Source organism: Lontra canadensis, unplaced genomic scaffold, assembly GCF_010015895.1.
Source record: "Lontra canadensis isolate GAN:19392208 unplaced genomic scaffold, GSC_riverotter_1.0 scaffold27, whole genome shotgun sequence".
Lineage (NCBI taxonomy): Eukaryota > Metazoa > Chordata > Mammalia > Carnivora > Mustelidae > Lontra > Lontra canadensis.
This window is the reverse complement of record NW_022631021.1, coordinates 19,205,867-19,212,735: the sequence shown is the minus strand read 5'-3', so window position 1 is coordinate 19,212,735 and position 6,869 is coordinate 19,205,867.

Genomic DNA, 6,869 nt, shown 5'->3' with positions numbered 1-6,869 from the left:
GAATCCTTATCTTGAGAGATGCTGAGCAGAAGATCCAATTAACCTAAAGCTGGTTCCTGACTTAAAAGAACTAGGAAACAATAAATGGATGCTATTCTCAGCACCCCCCCCAAATCCATATCTTTCAGAGACTTATGTCAAAGGATTTATGGATGAAATAGTATGATACTGGGATTTGCTTCCAGTTTTAACCCAGTTGTCAAGGTTCATGAGTGGGAGCCTAAGTATAACATGAGAGACATTTTGTTGCTAATTGCTACAGCTGGGTGGTGGGTATATGGGTTGCATATGCTATCCATCCATCTTCATAAATATATGAAATTTTCCATCATAAAAGCATTTTTAATTGCTCAGCAAAAGCTGACGTTATTCGTAATGGACTGAAGCTTTAAAGGCCCTGGGGTGGCTTCTGAATCACAAGGAGAGTTGGAACAGCGTTCATTCCAGCTTCAGGGATGAATGTGTGGGTTGAATAAATGCTCAGCCTAGATTTAGTCTGTACCCCTGGTAGAATGGGGCTCAAAATAGAAATTAAACTCAGTTATAGAAATAAAAGAAAACATTTTGTACTCTTGAATTCGTGAACTAGCTCACATGGCTCTCCACCCCACAGTATCCACTCCGAGAAGTTCCCTCTGAAAAGCCTGAGGCCCAGGGCGCTTAGGAGCTGACCCACCTTCCCATGTGGTCTCGCCCACAGCAGATGCGGTGCAGATGTGGAAGAAAGCAGGTGCCTCCCCCAAGACAATGGGCTTCTGATCCTCATGCTGTCTTGGGGAGCTGCCTGAGAGGGGCTGAGTGCATGGAGCCTGGGGAGGCCCCTGTGAGGACCTGTGGCTAGATATCGTGGTTGCTGGTTTCTGGGCTACTTTCCACAGAGTGGAGGCAATTGAGTGGGCTTAGGTCATGTGCTGGGGAGGCTCTGACAAGCACAGCTTGGGGCCTGAGCAGGGGAGGACCTGAGCCACCCAGAACTTCACTTGCCATTCACAGAGCCTGCACCCCGACTCACAGCAAGTCTGCCAAGGGGACCCTGTCCAGACCCTCCCCACCATAAGCATTCACTCTTGGGGGTGGTTCCCAGGAGAGCCACCAGCCTGGGGCATGAGCTCTTGTCCCCTCTGCTTTCCCTGGACCCTCCTTGGGCATACAGAGCCTTGGTTTCCCTCAGGTGGGGACATCCCCACCATTCTGCACCTGGGATTACTGGGGTCACCGCCACTCCCCAGCAGTTGACTAGACCAGCACAGGGCTCCCTTATTATCCTGCTCCTCCTCCCACCCTACTTTTGGGGGATGTGGAAGGCCTCTGCCCCCAATGCACCTGCCTGCCTGTTCCCCAGTTGGGGACTGCGACATTCATGAGTACTTGACCTGGGGGCAGCTTATCTGGGCCTTAACAGAGGAAGGCACACATTAGAAAAAAGAAAGCAGGGATGGGCCAGGGCGATGGCTGGGAGAGCCCCCAGATATGTAACATACAATGGTAAGTCCCCAGTCCACTCATTCCAAATGTACATATTAATTTGAGGTGAGAAACTTAAAAGAGTATTTGGCAAATATAACTAAATCAATATGGTTCATAAACCATTCGAATTGTAATTCAGGCTTTCATTAAAGCTATAACTTTATTATAAACAGAAAAAAAAATGGATCTGTTGTAAGTATCTGTGACTTATACCCAGAGTAAACACACTTAATTGTAGCATAATTGCACACCTCCCGGATTTTAAAAACTGACCTTGTTTGCATAAGAGAAAGTACTGACTTTCCTCCTACAAATGACCCCAAATACATTTCCAAGCAAAACAGCATCTTTCACGAACTTTTTCCAGCTGTCTTTCCTTTTGTAACTACTTCCAAATCTGCTTCTTATGGAGGTCGTGGGAAATCAGAAGGCTCAAAAACGGACTCTAAGAGCACTGATGACAGTGTTCCCCCACCTGTCTGGAGAAAATAAAAGGGGATTAGAAGCAATTATCGTGCATTTATTTCATTCTAGCTAGAAGAACTCCATTAGGCAGGTAAGCCTGCTAAATAGATAATCTCACAACTTTCAAGCGGGCATCTGAAATTGAAAAAAAATCGAAGTTAATAATCCATTGTTTCAAAAAAAAAAAAATAAATAATCCATTGTTTCAAGGGTGTAAGATTAAAGGAATTAAAAAGACCAGTAACTACATGTCTTTTTCCTTGACCCTCAGTCTAGCATTCTGGAATTTTATCTCCAATAATCTTGGCATTGTGCCCCCTTCTGCCTAGTCTATGGAAATCAGATTTTCAGTAACACTGATTCCTGAATAATCTAAGAGAAAGAAAAAGGATGTTCCCCTCTATAAAAGTCTAACCAGAACCTGGTGCACAGTACATTTTCATGTGTCCTTGGATATTGAATGCCTATTTTCTGGTCTCTGGAAAATCTTTCTGTCCTGCTGATGACATAAAGTGAAGTTTGTTTTGCTCCCATAAAGATACTTTTCTGGCACACATTGGTCGGTTCTGGAAAAGTCTGTGTTTCAGTGTTGTGCCCAGAGGATTGCTTGTTTAGGAACTAAATTCTTACGAATGGTGGAAAAGGAGGCTTGTTATACTAATCAGATGATAGCCAGAGAAGCAAACAAATCAATTTATTTAAACTATATTGGAAAACATTTCAGCAAAATCAATGATTTCTTCAAGGAATCCCAATGACTTATTATATATTCATCTCGTGTTTTCAAATTGTCCAACAACCTTAAAACATGAAACTTCGCAACTAGGTACGATTCAGCCCAGCAGCACCCAGGACATGTTTTCCTCAGGTATGTGTATGCGCGTGGAGTGTACGTGTGAGTGTGCAAACACAAAGACAATCGTGTCCCAGAAGTTTCGAGAAAGCTCAGCATGATAGTACTCATTTACAAAACAATATCAGAAGCAATTATCCCCACTATTACGGGGCTCCTTTTGGTTTTGAAATGATTTAGTAGGTTTAAGCAGGAAGCTTCCTGGTGTACTTAAATGATTCTGTTAAAATGTGTTGATTCACTCTTCCCTCCTAGAGGGTTACACCCAGCAAACAGTAGTCTCAATTAGAATTGTTAGCTGGCCGTGTCCTTTTCACGCCATTACATCATAACTCAGTGTTTTACAAGTTTTACAAATCAACATACTTATCCACGAAACTCCAGAAGGTAGCTTAATTTAGTTTGGCAAATCCACACACTGTGACTGGTTTTCCGTTATCCCATTTTTGGTGCAAAAGCAAATGAGATTTGCTTCTATAGTTCAAGTTATGTCTTCAAATGTCTATAATGTGAAGTTATTCCTCCCAAAATACTGTATCGTCTGGGCAACATCTTATGGGAAACAGCCAAGCATTGAATTCCCATTTCATCTAGGATAAAATCCAAATTCCTTGACAGGACTGGAAGGAGTGTGTCATCTGCCATCTGCTGCCCCATCCCAGGCCACACTGCCATCCCCCACTTTCCAGCCCAGCCTCTTCTGACTTGGGGTACACAAGACACTGCATACTTTCCTACTTGAAGGCCTTGAGGATGCTGGTTCCTTGATCTGGAACCCTTAATTTATTTATTTATTTATTTATTTTTTTATAGAGAGAGTGAGAGGGCAAATGAGGAGGAGAGGCAGAAGTGGAGAGAGTGACCCAGGGGATCGATCCCATGACTGTAAGATCATGACCTGAATTGTAATCAAGAGTCAGATGCTTAACCGACTAAGCCATCAGGCGCCCCTTGGTCTGGAACCCTCTTGCCCATCTCCTTGCCTGCCTGTTTCTTCTCACTTTATATGTTTCATCTTAAAGGTCATTTCCCTAGGGTGGACTTCCCTCACCATCCATGTAAAGTAGAACCCTTGTAGATAAAGGCGTACAAGACTTTACCTATAAGTGTAAAGGTATGAGGATCCAATGTGTAACTTGGCAATTATAGTGATAACGCTATTGTATAGATGAAACTTGCTAAGAAAGTAGAACTTAAATGTTTTCACAAAATACAAACAAGTATGTGAGGTGACGAATATATTAATTAACTTGATGGGGAAAATCCTCTCCCAATGTTTATGAATATCAAACATCATATTATATACTTTAGATATCTTATAATTTTATTTGTAAATTCTACCTCCATAATCTGGAAAAATATAAAGCAGAGCTCGCCCCATATCTGCCCCCCAGCTACTCTCTGTTGTAGTCCCTGTTTAATTTTCTTCTTATCCCTATCAGAGACTATAACTGTGATAATTATTTGTTTGATTGTTTGTTTGTTTGTGGTCTATTGTCTCTCACTAAAATGTAAATTCTTGGAGGTCAAAGGCCTTTGTCAATCTTGCTGGTCCCCATGTCTCTGCACCCTTGCAACATCTCATATTAGGATTCAAAAGATATTTCCTGAGTCAGTGAATAACTGGGAGAGGCCTTGGCCTGTACCAGGAGATCTGGCCTCTAGGCTGAACCTACCATTGACCAGCCCTGTGGCCCTAGACAAACCCCAACCTCTCTGGACCCCTGCCATTATTCATCTAAAATAGGGAGATTAGATGTCTTGAGGGTAAGATGGCTGCCAAGTTTTGATACTTGATTCTTCCTTCCTCGTTTTCTCACAATGACACTGGAACAACCAGTATTTAGGGCAACCTCAGAAAAAGTATGGGTAGGTCTTGAGGTAGAATAACAGGGTCAGAAGGTTTAACAACAGAATTTCGATCAGCTTCCATGCTTTCCCATCTCCATGCATGGAGCCCAGCCTTAATAGCCACCTTCCTACTGAGTAGGAGATGTTTCTATCACCCCCTTGCACACCTTCCCCAGTCTTAGGTGGTGAGGCAACTATAACCTGAGGACATGGGAAGAGAATGGAAAGAAACATTCATATCCACAAGTGCTGGTGGGAATGCCTAGTATTTTTTGAGTTCATCAGTGAAGGAACTGATGGAAAAGGCACTGATAGACTGGCAGACAGCAGTGGAGGGAACATTCCAAGATAAGACGGAAAGGAGTTTAGAGAGCGTGGGACAGTAGTCATGTCATTCTTGATGCTTGTCCAATTTGCCATGTCAAATGTTGCATTCAATGTCTAATGTCAGACTCTGGAACATTTTTGTAGCATCCTTCACAAGCCCGAGCTCTGGAAGAGAGAGGGCTGTCACTGATAACTTGTTATTCATCTTGTGAAAATTCTTTCCTTTTGAAGTGAAGCTGGATGGGGTGCAATGAGTGTGACAGCATGTTGGCAAGAAAGGCATATAAGTCACTCAACTAAGCAAAGGGAGCCCCGGATTCTGTGAGCATGAGAGTTTAGTGGAGGGTAGAGCGGGGCCTCTGGCAGAAAGTTGCTGATGGAAATGGAGGGTGGGCTTGGGTTTACAGTGAAGATGGAATGGCAAAGAGAACTTTGAATCAATAGGACAAAGATGGTGGTTAGTTCATTGGTTGTGAAATAAAAATTCAAGACTTTGGCTGTTGGGGCCCCTGAGTGGCTCAGTGGGTTAAGCCTCTGCCTTTGGCTCAGGTCATGATCTCAGGGTCCTGGGATCAAGCCCTGCATCTGGCTCTCTGCTCAGCAGGGAGCCTGCTTCCCCCTCTCTCTCTGCCTGTCTCTCTGCCTACTTGTGATCTCTCTCTCTGTTAAATAAATAAATAAAATCTTAAAAAAAAAAAAAAAGACTTTGGCCTTTGGCAGGAGAAAGTATAGCCAGAATGTAGACACCTGGGGCTTTGGAAGTGACAGGAAAGAGGGAAGGAAATAGTCAATGGGAAAACCAGCCAGAGATAAAGGACTGTTTTGATTTGTTTTGCAGTGTTTGTTGGTCTTTGTTCTGTTTTGTTTTTGAGGGGTGGAGATGTGGAGATGTAGGTGCCTAAGGGTATTAGGACAGGAGAGATCAAAGTCTTGTAATTAAAAGGTGATATTCCAGAGGCAAGGGAGGCAGACAAGGCAGCTTGGCAAGCAAATTGTCCAGAATGACTCTCTATGGGACAGATTTGTGGGGCTTTATTTGCCTCCATTACTATTATTACCATTATTTGGTGGCATAACTGATCTATAATAAAGTATACCTCATTTGAGTGTACAATTGGATAAGCTTGACATACGTAGACCCCTGTGAAAGCATCACCACAAGCAGTAGAATGAACACGATATGTCTGAAGCCCCATCGTGATCACCTCTTCCTGTCTCTCCCCACACCATACCGGTTTGCTTCTTGTCATGCAAAGTCAGCTTGTGTTTTCTAGAATTTCATATAAATAGAGGCATACAACAAGTACTCTGTTTTGTCTGGCTTCTTCCAGTCAGCATCATTATTTTTAGACTCATATCTGTTTTTAATGTGTTTTCTTTCTTGCTTATGGCGAAGTAACCATATTCGTTTCCTGTGGCCATTACAACCAATGACCACAAACTGGGTGGCTCACAGAGCAGAAATTGATTCTCTCACAGTTCTGGAGGCCAGAAGTCTGAAGCCAAGGTATCAACAGGTTGGTTCCTTGTGAGGGTTGTGAGGAAGAATCTGTTCCATGCCTGTCCCCTAGCTGCTGGGGGCTACTGGCAATCTGCGGCTTTCCTTGGCTTGTGGGAGCATCACTCCAATCTTTAGCATAGAAAGGGGTAATGGGAAAGGAATACAGGACTGATGGACAAAGATGAAGAGATGAAGGAGGAATAAGTAAGAAGAATGAACTGGAAGGTGTTGAGGGGAAGTGTGGCAAACTTTCCCACTCGGCCTTTCAGTCAGAAATTTCTAGTTTCCCTTTTGGCAGTTCTCCAACACAGATTTAAGATTTTTTAAAAAATGTAATTTCTCTGTTCCAGCGAACAGTTTCTAGCAAAGAGGCTGGACCTACTCTGAGAAGTCAGTCTGACTCTG